This window comes from Bufo bufo, chromosome 3 (assembly GCF_905171765.1).
Source record: "Bufo bufo chromosome 3, aBufBuf1.1, whole genome shotgun sequence".
Lineage (NCBI taxonomy): Eukaryota > Metazoa > Chordata > Amphibia > Anura > Bufonidae > Bufo > Bufo bufo.
Genome location: NC_053391.1, coordinates 432,929,808 through 432,942,413, shown reverse-complemented (window position 1 = coordinate 432,942,413; position 12,606 = coordinate 432,929,808). Strand labels below are relative to the sequence as shown.

At 44.5% G+C, this 12,606-nt stretch overlaps 1 protein-coding gene across 1 annotated transcript in view; it reads right to left on the bottom strand.

Moving 5' to 3' along the window:
• DMD (dystrophin) overlaps window positions 1-12,606 on the bottom strand; it is a 3,443,536-nt gene that overhangs the window by 127,186 nt on the left and 3,303,744 nt on the right.

Genomic DNA, 12,606 nt, shown 5'->3' with positions numbered 1-12,606 from the left:
ACACGCGTCTGGTTTCTACGTTTTGTGGATCCGCAATTTGCGGACTGCAAAACAGGCAATGTTCATGTGCATGAGCCCTAAGGAAGTGGCTTGCCAAGATGGTGGCAACCACTTCTCATCTCTACAGGCAGAGCCATGTTTCCGGTTTGATACTGTCCACTCATCGTGCAAAGTGTCAGAGCAGCGTCCTTTCTTCTAGAACACAGATGCTCCTCGCTGAGGGGAGCTTATCTTGTGAGACCAGGTCACCTGGGACATCACAGTGGTGGGAAACAATATCGCCAACCAGAGGAGCCTGCATCCTAGCAAGCGATGGTAGACTACAGCACAGTTTGAAGGTAAGTGCCTGCATCGCTCTTATGGATGAGCATCTGTGGCCTGGCAATGACAAGGCCACGCTGGTTCCTTTAGAGAAGACGTATGGTTGCAATCTCCTTGGCAAGCACCATCTACCTGCATATAGAGTACACTTATTTTGGGGAGTCATAGCTCAGCCAATATTATCTTATATGTGATACAAGTGAGAAGATCACATTAGTGGTCGGATATCTCTGACCATCGCGATCTCCAGAATAAAAGGACTTCATACAGAGCCTCAACACCTTTGGAATTGCTCAGAGATGCCTTCTACTGAAAATCTGACCTAGGAAATCCATGCAAAGGTCCAACAAGTTTGTATATATTGTTGTGCCACATTTAATAGTGATAGAAATATCTTGGCAGTGCCAAGGTGCCTATGCCAATGTTCTCACATGCAACACATCACTATTTTTAAATCAGGAAATACCGCAACTAGTCATTACCTGGATTTTCATTGCTAATGAAGTCAATGGAAAAAATCTGCATGTCCTCTAACTAAATGTTGGCACAATATACAAAAACAGCACGTGTAAAGTCAGCTTAGGTAAGAGTCCCTCACCCATACAGTAGATACCTGTTGCAACGGTTTGCTTTTTTTTCCCGTAAATTTCCTCTGAACCTATGAAATGACTTTAGGTTATATGCATCTTTGGTTTTAACCTCATTCAGAGGGTAATGCCGAGTCCTTCTAGGTAATGTGGCCTTAAATTAGATATTTTGTGCAATGATATGACGCAACGAGTCACAAGTTAAAAATGGATTCTCATGGACTTGTTTCCCAGCTAGTTAATTAGACAACAATAAATCATGCTTATATCAACACCGTTGAGTGATAATGTATGAAAATCAAATACACTGGCCTAATCGGATGTGAAACATATTAATAGAAAAACAGTGCGTCCCAGCACAGTGTGACCGAGTTCACTTTAATTTCACCCTTGTTTAATCAGATGAATCGCTGCAAAATGCAGTTACTGTAGCCGTAACCATGCAGTCTGAAGACCAAACATCATAAAATCTCAGTGGACGCCTATAGCGAGAACATTGTGTATCTTTTAGGCTACTTTCACACTCCGTCATGGATCTGCACAAACGCATCCGTTCAGATAATACAACCGCATGCATATTATCTTTAACATTGCCAAAACGGATCCGTCTTGAACACCGTTGAAAGACAATGAGGGACGGATCAGTTATCTATTGTGCCATATTGTGTCAGTGAAAACGGATCCGTCCCCATTGACTTACATTGTGTGCCAGGACGGATCCGTTTGGCTCAGTTTCATCAGACGGACACCAAAACGCTGCAAGCGTGGTGTCTGCCTCCAAAGCGGAATGGAGGCGGAACGGAGCCAAACTGACCGGATCCTTATCCATTCAGAATGCATTAAGGGAAAAACTGATCCGTTTTGGGATTTTGGTGGTAGATTTGTTGTGGATTACACCCTATGTATTGCCATGGGTGAAATCCGCTGTGGAAATGGCATGATGTGGATTTAAAATCTGCACTGCAGGTCAATTTATGTTGCAAATGTTTATGCAGGATCTAGTAGAGATTTGGTTAAGGGTACGTTCACACTAGCGTTATTCTTTTACGGTATGGAAATCCGGTAAAGGGTCAAAATCCCTGGAACAATACCACACTTGCCGGATTCGGCATTAATTTCCATAGAGATGTATTAATGCCGGATCCGGTACCAAGTGTTCCGGAAATTGCCGCATCGCCAGATCTGGTTTTCCGGTCTGCGCATGTGCCGGGATATAGGAGGAGCGGGTTTCTCTCTTGATCTTTTAAAAAAAATAATAAAATATCGGATCAGTTATTCCGGATGATACGGACTCCGTCTAACGGATCCGGGAAAAAAAGCTTTCCGTTTATATATGGCTTGCCTGATCCTAACAACGCTAGTGTGAAAGAACCCTAAATGTCATGCACTTTGCTGGTACTGTAAAACGTGTGGTTCTGCTGCCGAAAATACATAGCGTTTACCCCACGCGTGGCCGGACCCTAATACTAAAAAGGAATCTCCTGGTAAATCTCCTAAGTAATAATGGGTGCCAGGTTCATTTCATGCCCAATCACAACAGTCTTTATAGAAGTATTTTTTGAGTAGACAGCTCCTTTAATAAATAGAGGAATCTGCATCCCCAGCATCATAAAATGTTATGACTTTGAAGATGAAACCTAATCCTAAAAGCAAAGCACAACTGTAATTAAGGTTCTTTGTAATGTCATTTTAAATGTCGTACTGCAGGGATGCAATAAGCATCGCTATAAAAATTCTGCACTGAAGATAATAAATCAATGAGAAAAACGACATATATAAAGAACGCCCTTCATGTTATTTGTATGGTCCAAACAAGGGTGTGTGTACCATAGAGGGAGTCAACGTGGTTTGTATCGGGCCACCTGCTGGTAACAGCTCGTATTTTGGTGACTACCTATGCAAGGATCCCCTTTTCACAGACCCTACAATGTTACCATACATGGGTGTGAGGAACTAACCCAAACATCCTGGAAAAGAGATGGTGGGCAAACAAGCCCAACAAGTCCTGTCCCAGGTGGTTATGGGTTTTATGCTTCAATGTTTGCTATGGGGCCCCTTTCATCTATGCAGATTCCTATGCAGAACAATAAGTGTTCATTTCACAGCCTAGACATCTAGAGGGAGATCATCTCTGCTGACCACAGCACGGCTTTCATTTCTTATAGTGCATTTGAAAAGTTGTGCTGGGATTGGCTGCAATGGGTAACAAAGACATTTTGGGGGCCATTTACTATACCCCTGTATGCCAGAAACTGGGGTAAAAAAAAAAAAAAAGTTGACTTTGACCCCGTCTTGCTCCTCATGGTTACCGGGGCTGTTATGCTTGTGCTGCCGTTCAATGGCTTGATTGGAGCTTTGCAGGAGAGCAACTCTCTTCTAAAAAAATTCTCAGAGTTCCTTGGGTTGCGGGTTTGCCAACGTTTTAAACATCATTGTGCTTAAATTTAGGTGCAAGTGGCATTTCTATAAGGCCCTCAGCACTTTTTAGAAAAGGGGCAGTGGTGGGGGCATAGCGTGGGCAGAGCCACTCAATTCCAGAACATTCACAACCATTTACAGCAGTTTACTGATATCCACTCCAGCTACAGGCTGTAGTAGATTTCAATCTGACTGCTGAAGGATGAGCTTAAAATCGATGACGAGCCACACTCTCTTCATAAAATATGAGAAGGCGTGTGCCTCGTCATAAATTTGGTGGCACAGGGGACATCAAAAACCGGACTTTGATAAATGACTCCCTTTAGCTTTAAGAAAGTTTTTACAAGTCTACTCCTTAAAAGGGTTTAGACCAAGTATGGTCTAAATTGATGAAGATGGTGTTCACCTCCCAGATCTCCCACGCCACACTCTGCTTCCTGGTCCACAGATGATATGATGACACAGACATGAGACCGGCCATCCCGTGACCCTGGACCAGGAAGCAGAAGGTGGCGGAGGAACAGGCAGCGTTACTACAGGAGCAACAGAGGAGCTGGCAATGTTGGGAATGCGGAGGCAAGGAATCTGTAAGGAGAGTAACGATTTTTTTTTATGTTTGAGCACCACCCTCAGAAGTTTAGATCATAAACCAGTTTAGCGATAAAGCCCTTTAATTCAGAATCATTGCCAAATCCTTACAGAAGATAGAACATGTATATCTACGAAGCAATACTCAATCCTCCTACCAGAGTACATGGCATCACCACTGATTAGTGGTTATTCTTAGCCCTTTCTTCTGTTCTGAATCTCAGAATTCACACATAATAGGAATTATCCATACACTTTATCCAAATCATTTTACATATAAAGCCCTATTTGATTAAAACATCCATTCCCAATAAAAACTAAAATGAAGAATTAGGACTCATTGTCCTTAAGATGCTGCTCTCCTGCGTACATTCATTCTGTGCAGGATGCCTCAATGTCACTGATTAGTGTATGGGTATTATATTGAAATACAAGAGAAATGGCTCCACATGATCTTTCCAGCCCACATACTGGACATCATCACACAACAGGAAGGACATTTCCATCCCTTTTATTCTAAATTACGGTATGTTAAAGGGGTTGTCCAGGATTTTTATTTTATTTTATTCCACCCCAGTCAGCAGGATCTGTTTAGAGAAACCTATTTACCTGCTCCATGCTTGGTACCAGCTCGCTTTTTCCGAATATGAAAATGAGGAGTTTGGTGCCAAGAGGGTGTCACAATTACTTTTATTGCACCCAAGCTCTGGTCTCATCTGTGGCCAGCCCCTCCTCTGCTTTGATTGACAGGTGCAGGCAGTGGCAAAGCAGCCAGGAAGGGACTGTCCATAGAAAGGAGTGGAGCTTAAAGGGGTTATCCAATCCTATAAAAAGGCCCCCAATATGTCGGGCTCCCCCACACTGAATATACTTACCTGGCTCCCCCCTGGTCCCCGTGCGCAGATGAAAACATCCAGTGTCTGGGGGGAGCAGCCAATGGCAGGCGGGGGCGGGGGATGAGCCTCCTTAGCGTAACCTGTGATGCTAGGGAAGCTCGTCCCCGCCTGCCATTGGCTGCCCCCCCCCCCCCCCACACCCTTGACATCGGATGTTTTCATCTGCGCACAGGGAGGAGCAGCAGCAGTGGTGCGGGGACCAAGACTGGCACAGTGAGCGGGGAGCCAGGTAAGTATATTCAGTGTGGGAGGCCCAGCCCAGTACAACAAATGCAACGGTGACTGCTTTATTGCACCAAATACCTAATTTGCATATAAGGAAAAGGTATCATAACTCAGGAACGATACCTTAGATCAATAAAAGATGAACATCACTTTAATCAGGTCAACTACAGCTCTACATCTATGCAAATAGTTGGACAGGGAGGTCGCTGGTGAAAGATTCCCTTTAATCATGGGAGGGCACGTTCAAAGTGTATCTGCTCTAGTGTGGAGGAGAAATGCAGCAGATAAGGCCAACCAGAAACTTACCATCTCAAAGTTGCATTAACTGACCACTCTGGGTCCGATCACTTGATGCTCCTTCTGAAATCCTGCTTCTACCAACCATTACATGCTACAGTTTCCTGCCTGCGCTCTGAATCCACCACATCTGCGCATGCACCAGGGACAGGAATTCATCCTCCCCTGTCCTGGACTGCAGAAGTGAGGTTCCATCTATAGCCCAGGCTGGAAACCTGGTAAGCGAGATTGCGTCGGTGGAAGCAAGATATTCAGAAGAGGAGCATTAGGTGACCAAGTTCCCAAGTAGCAATACACCCAACTTCAAGACACGCAAAACATTACAAACTTTCCACGCTCCAAAATGTACTATGCAAAAAATAAAGTTAGGCCCGTTTCACACTTGCGTTGTAGCTTTCCGGTTTTGAGATCCGGCAGAGGATCTCAAACCCGGAATTAGAACGGATCCGTGTCATTTAAGGCTACTTTCACACTAGTGACACGGACCTCCGGCAGCCTGTTCTGTCGGGTGAACAGCCTGTCGGATCCGTCCTGCCGCTAGTGAACGTGTTCCCCCGGACTGCCGCTTCGTCCCCATTGACTATAATGGGGGCGGAGTTTTGGCAGAGTCACGGCAGCGCACAGCGAGAGGCCGCTGGAATAAATGTCGGACATGTCGTAGTTTTATTCCGCAGCCTCTCGCCGTGCCTCCGCAGGAACTCCGCCCCCATTATAGTCAATGGGAACGGAGCGGCAGTCCGGGGGCACACGTTCACTAGCGGCAGGTCGGATCAGACAAGCTGTTCACCCGACGGAACAGCCTGCCGGAGGTCCGATAGGTTATACCCATCAGTGATTGTGAGCCAAAACCAGGTGCTAGTAAAAAAAAAAAACAGAACGGGTGCAGATCTTTTCATTATACCTTATCTCTGTGTAGCCTCCACTCCTGGTTTTGGCTCACAAAAACTGATGGAAATAACTGATGTGTTAACAAGGCCTTATTTATTGCGTTTTTTGACTGGACACAAAACCGCTGCAAGCTGCGCTTTTGTGTGCAGTCTAGTAAAATAAAATGATCCGGCGCCCATTGACTTACAATGATTTTCATACCAGGATCCAGTTTGTTGAGTTTAGATTTAATACAGCCGGAAGCATCCGTAGGTATTAAACTGTCTCAACTATCGGCTTATTTTCTTAAATCTTCATTTCCTCTCATCTTGGATGACATTTTGGGTCTTTGGAACCAATTACTCAAGTTACAATGGTTTCAGCATAGAGTGGTCCTCTTGGAACCAATTAATCTCGGAACTAGAGGGAAAACTTGGTATGTTACGGTTTTCTTTTGCATGTCAGCCATGGTAGCTCGCACCTGTACTTTATTTCTTACTCTTTGGTGCTGGTCTAACTTCGTTTTCTTTTGCAATGACTTTGGAAGACACAGCGAACAGGATTTGAGCCATGTATGAGCATACTCCTAGAAGGTCACCCGGGTAATTGTATGGAACGTCAAGAGCCACAAAACATGATCTGAGCCATACAGATGACAAATTCTTCCGGAGCTGACTTCTGCATCGATTGCAGGGCTGGTTGGAAGAACACGAATTCGCAGAATGGCTACCTTTCACCTCAGTGGGAAGGTCAATCACCACAACGTTACAATCTGAATCTCAGAAAACCCATATGACGTTATCGAGCCCAAAGTAAAAGTCTTCTGTGCAATAAGCAGATGCAAAGTTTACGGTTCCTTCTTTTTTGCTGAGGATACTAACACCGACTACTTCTACCTGGAAACGTTAAAGGGGTTGTCTAACTTCAGTAAGTGGTATTGGTTATGTAGAGAAAGTTAATACAAGCCACTTACTAATATATTGTTATTATCAGAGGTCGCAATAACGCCTGTACAAGCGTCATTAATGCCTGTTCAGGTCATTTTACTCCCTGCAAAAAGTCTAAGGCTCCATTCACACGTCCGCAAAATGGGTCCACATCCGTTCTGCAATTTTGCGGAACGGGTGCAGACCCGTTCATTCTCTTTGGGGACGGAATGGATGCAGTGTGCTGTCCGCATCCGCATTTGCGGAGCGCGGCCCCGATCTTTGGGTCCGCAGCTCCGCAAAAAGATAGAGCATGTCCTATTCTTGTCCGCAGCTGCGGACAAGAATAGGCATTTCTATAGGGGTGCCGGGCGGGTGTGTTGCGGATCCGCAACACACCACGGACGTGTGAATGGAACCTTAGGAGTACCAATACGCCTTAGACTTTTACCTGACATTCAACAGAGCAGACCGCGCTGTGAACGTCACGGGCAGTGCAGTGATGCTGCCTGTGCCTGAACTCACCAATAGCAAAGCTCCATAGAATGAGGAGCTTTACTATTGGTTGGTTTGGGCAGGCACCAGAGCAATACAGCGCCCTGCAGCAGGTGAAGCCGGAGGGTCCGGCTCCTGGGAGGTTTTCCAGTAAGGAGAGCGGGGCGTGCTGTACAAGGACCCCGGGAAACATGGCGGCGGAGGAGCTAAAGAGGATTTCTCAGAGATGAAAAATAGCTCCGACATCAAGGTGACAGCATTGTGTGATCATCACACACACACACACACACACACACACACGGCACTACATACATCACACACACACACACGGCACTACATACATCACACACACACACACGGCACTACATACATCACACACACACACACGGCACTACATACATCACACACACACTACATACATCACACGGCACTACATACATCACACACACACGGCACTACATACATCACACACACACACACATCACACACACGGCACTACATACATCACACACACACGGCACTACATACATCACACACACACGGCACTACATACATCACACACACACGGCACTACATACATCACACACACACGGCACTACATACATCACACACACACGGCACTACATACATCACACACACACGGCACTACATACATCACACACACACGGCACTACATACATCACACACACACGGCACTACATACATCACACACACACACACACGGCACTACATACATCACACACACACACACGGCACTACATACATCACACACACACACACGGCACTACATACATCACACACACACACACACGGCACTACATACATCACACACACACACACGGCACTACATACATCACACACACACACACGGCACTACATACATCACACACACACACACGGCACTACATACATCACACACACACACACGGCACTACATACATCACACACACACACACGGCACTACATACATCACACACACACACACGGCACTACATACATCACACACACACACACGGCACTACATACATCACACACACACACACACACACGGCACTACATACATCACACACCCATGCATACATGACACTACATACATCACACACCCATGCATACATGACACACTGATGCATGTAGTGTACGGTGTAGTGAAGGCAGGCTATTATAGCCAACTGATAAAGCACCGGACTTCGCTATAATTGCCTGATGGTATTTAGTAATGGTCCCCTGCATAAATCCCCACCTCTTAGGCCCCGTTCACAGCACCATTTATGTTGTTCTGCTCTGTTAGATGAGCAGAGCAACAAAAATAATACAAGTGCTGGATCGGACACGTAAGGCTGGGTTTTTGTAATACATTCAATATACACAAAAAACGCATAAATTAACGGATGCCTCAGACAGATGCCATACTGTGGCATCCGTCACCATGAAGCTCCATTATAAAAAAAAATGTTTTAAAAAAGGTATACTTTTTTTTGCAGAACTCTGCAGGATGGGAAAGTGTAGTGCACCCCGTTTTTCCATTCTGCAAGGTTCAGCAAAAAAACATGAAGGCTAACGTATACTGCCCTAAGGGGTTTGGATAAAGACATCTGGTAAGAAGCTGACCACAGAGTGTCTTGTCGTCGGTACCCCCAGAAATCAAATGTTCTGCTGATCTGGAACAACTCAGAGTTCCCTTAAAGCAATCAGCACGTATAAAGAGGAGCTGTCACCACACCACTTTATTATATTTTTTTTTCAGGCAACCACTAGTGGCCAGCAGGGGGACCCCCTAAACTCTGGGGCCCAAAGTGTGTGTTGTGGTAGCGTCCCACTGCTGAATATATCTATTTAGCTTTAACATTCATCCCAAGACTTCTACAGTACAGGGCCCTTTACAACAGTAGATGATTGATTCGATCGAGCGACGAACAAGTCATTATTTGAGTCGTTGACGCTTGAACGACAACCCCCACCATGGAATTGTCTGCGCCGACAACGATACCTGCTTATACTTGTGCAATTCTGGACCACGAATGATGGCGTCTACATTAGCGATCCAAAGAACAAGAAACTAAACGATTATCGCTCGTCAGTCATTTAATGCAGTTACACTACTGGAAAACTGATCACTTTCCATCAATGTTACAAACAATCATCTACTCGTGTAAGGGGGCCTTAAAGGAGTATTCCGATTATAAAAAATTATTCCCGGAGATAGCCAAGTAAAGCGCTACAGCTATCTCAGAAACTCCTATAGAAATAAATGGAGAGGCTGCGCACATACCCAACTGGGCATTTCCGGGGGGGCTAATAGATATCCTATGGTTAGGTGATAGCTTTATATAACTGGAATACCCCTTTAAGTATAAATCAACTAATCTCATACCTTACAGGGCACCAAAGACATAAGCAAAACCTGCCCTGTTTTGCACCCCCAACTGCTGAGAGGTTCATACATTCTTAAATACTAATTACAAGTTCCTTGGAGGTATCAAACCTGCTGTTCTGGCGTGTGCATTACGCCTCATGCACACGACCGTTGTTCTGGTCCGCATCCGAGCCGCAGTTTTTGCGGTTTGAGGGCGGACCCATTCACTTCAATGGGGCCACAAAAGATGCGGACAGCACTCCGTGTGCTGTCCGCATCCGTTACACCGTTATGTAGCCCCGCAAAAAAAAAAATGTCCTATTCTTGTCCATTTTGCGGACAAGAATAGGCATTTCTACAATGGGCAGCCTGTTCCGTAAATTGCGGAGGACACACGGGCAGCTTCTGGACCGCAAAAAACGGAACGGTTGTATGCATGAGACCTTACTATTATTATTAAAAGTAAAAAAATGGATAAAATGAGTAGAGCGTGCGTTATCAACATGTAAAGGGACAGCAGTCTATGTGACTACACAGCTCAGGGCTAGCGATCTACCTAGGTATTAATGTAATCTGACGGATAGATTTCTGCCTTGTCCTGATTTTATTTTTTACTTAAGGAAGTAAAACAGAGGCAAAAGCGCAGCCAGACACACAGAATTAAGGAACGATTACTCTGCCTTCTAAGAATTTCGTGCAGTCCGAGAATGTCAGTAACATACCGCACTGCCCTGTAGGAATGCAGACTGGAATGTGCACATCTGCATCCAAACCACGGCAGACCCTTAATTCATACACACCTGGAGATCTGGTTTTACTGTTTACCTATAGCAGAACTTACAGAGGTTGCGGGTTTACACACACGAGGCAGATGTGCCCACGTTGTACAAAGCCTTCATGTGCTTTAAGGCCCATTTCACACGAGCGAGTCGAATAGCACCCCCACTGAATCCTGACCCATTCATTTCAATTTTTTTCACGCATCAGTTCTGCGTTGCGCGGAAAACGCAACATGTTCTATATTCTGAGTTTTTCACTCAGCCCTGGCCCCATAGAAGTTAATGGGGCTTCAGTGATCTACGCATTGCATCCGGAAGCAAGTGCGGATACAGCGCGTTTTTCACTGATGGTTGCTAGGAGATGTTTGTAAACCTTCAGTTTTTTTTTTTTTATCACGCGCGTCTATACAGGTATATTTGCAACATGGCGGTATTGGAACTTCACTACATTTTGGCTTGACCAGATTCAGTATAGTACATAGCAGTAAATGTAAATAGAAAGAGATATATATATATATATCTATCACACACTATAGCAGCACAAAAACCTGAAGTGGTAAATCTAAAATTACAGCTAACACAGGGGGGTAAATACACTTTAACGGAGCTAAGCCAGAACAGAATTGTTACGGACAGAAAGCAATGCATCCACTTTTATCTACTGAGCTGTAGGGGATCAATAGTAGTGGTGGGATGGGAGAAGCTACTGTCCAGAGGAGATAAGGGAGCGCTGCACACTCAATACTTGTTAGTTACAGACTGTGGCCCGTATATTGGAAAATACTGACAATTCTAGTATGTTACAGTCTATATACTCAATACTGGAGGTCCGCATAGTATCCTGCAAGTACACTTTACATAAATACTTGATGTTAACAGCTTTTTACATGGAGACATGTTGATTTGGTTCGGGTGGCCAAACAAAGGGCATTTTTCAGAAAGAAACGCTCTTTACTGCACAGGCAGAAGAAAGGGAAGGATGGCGCCACAACACATTAAAGTGTAACTGCCATTTCACTTCCAAAAATGACATTCCTAAGATATGTGATACTGAAGGGAAGGTATTCACGAAGCTATATTTTTCAGTTCATTTTACCTTTCTGATGTCTGTATTCAGCCCTTAGCATCTTCCTAAGATGGCCTCTGCTGCACTTCCTTTGTCTCCTCACATGAACTAGCAGGACCAATCAGAATGCAAATAACCTCCCCCACTACCCCAGAGCAGTGTGTATCCTCTCATATACAGCTAACCAGAGACAGACAAGACCAATCAGAATGCAGATAACCTCCCCCACTACCCCAGAGCAGTGTGTATCCTCTCATATACAGCTAACCAGAGACAGACAAGCCCTACATTACATGAAATCAGTAAGCATTTGTTTTAGCCTCTTAATAGTTAAACATTAAGAAGGTTTTTTAGGAAACATTTTGGGTTATATAGTGTATTAAATAACTTATTTTATTTTTAGGGGAAAGATAAGAAAACTGCAATTTTAACATTATTTTGTGGAATTTATTTTATTGCGTTCACTGTGTGGTAAGAATAACGTAATTTTATTATGTGGGTCACCACAATGATGATAATGTCACATTTCTACATATTTTTTTTACTATCTTTCTCTCCTCTTGTCAGCTCTGCAGCTGCTCCCTCATTCTCCTCCAACTGACAAGGAGGGGACTGCTTTAGATGCTCAAATCTCTAGCTTGGTACCAGCTAGAGATATGGGCTGACATTCCAAGCTTTCAGACAATACCAGAATGACAGCAATATGCTTAGGATAGGGGAAGATATCACTAATAGAAATCGGGATGCTGTGAATGAAGCTTAAAGTGAAAATAAAAGCAGATTTTACC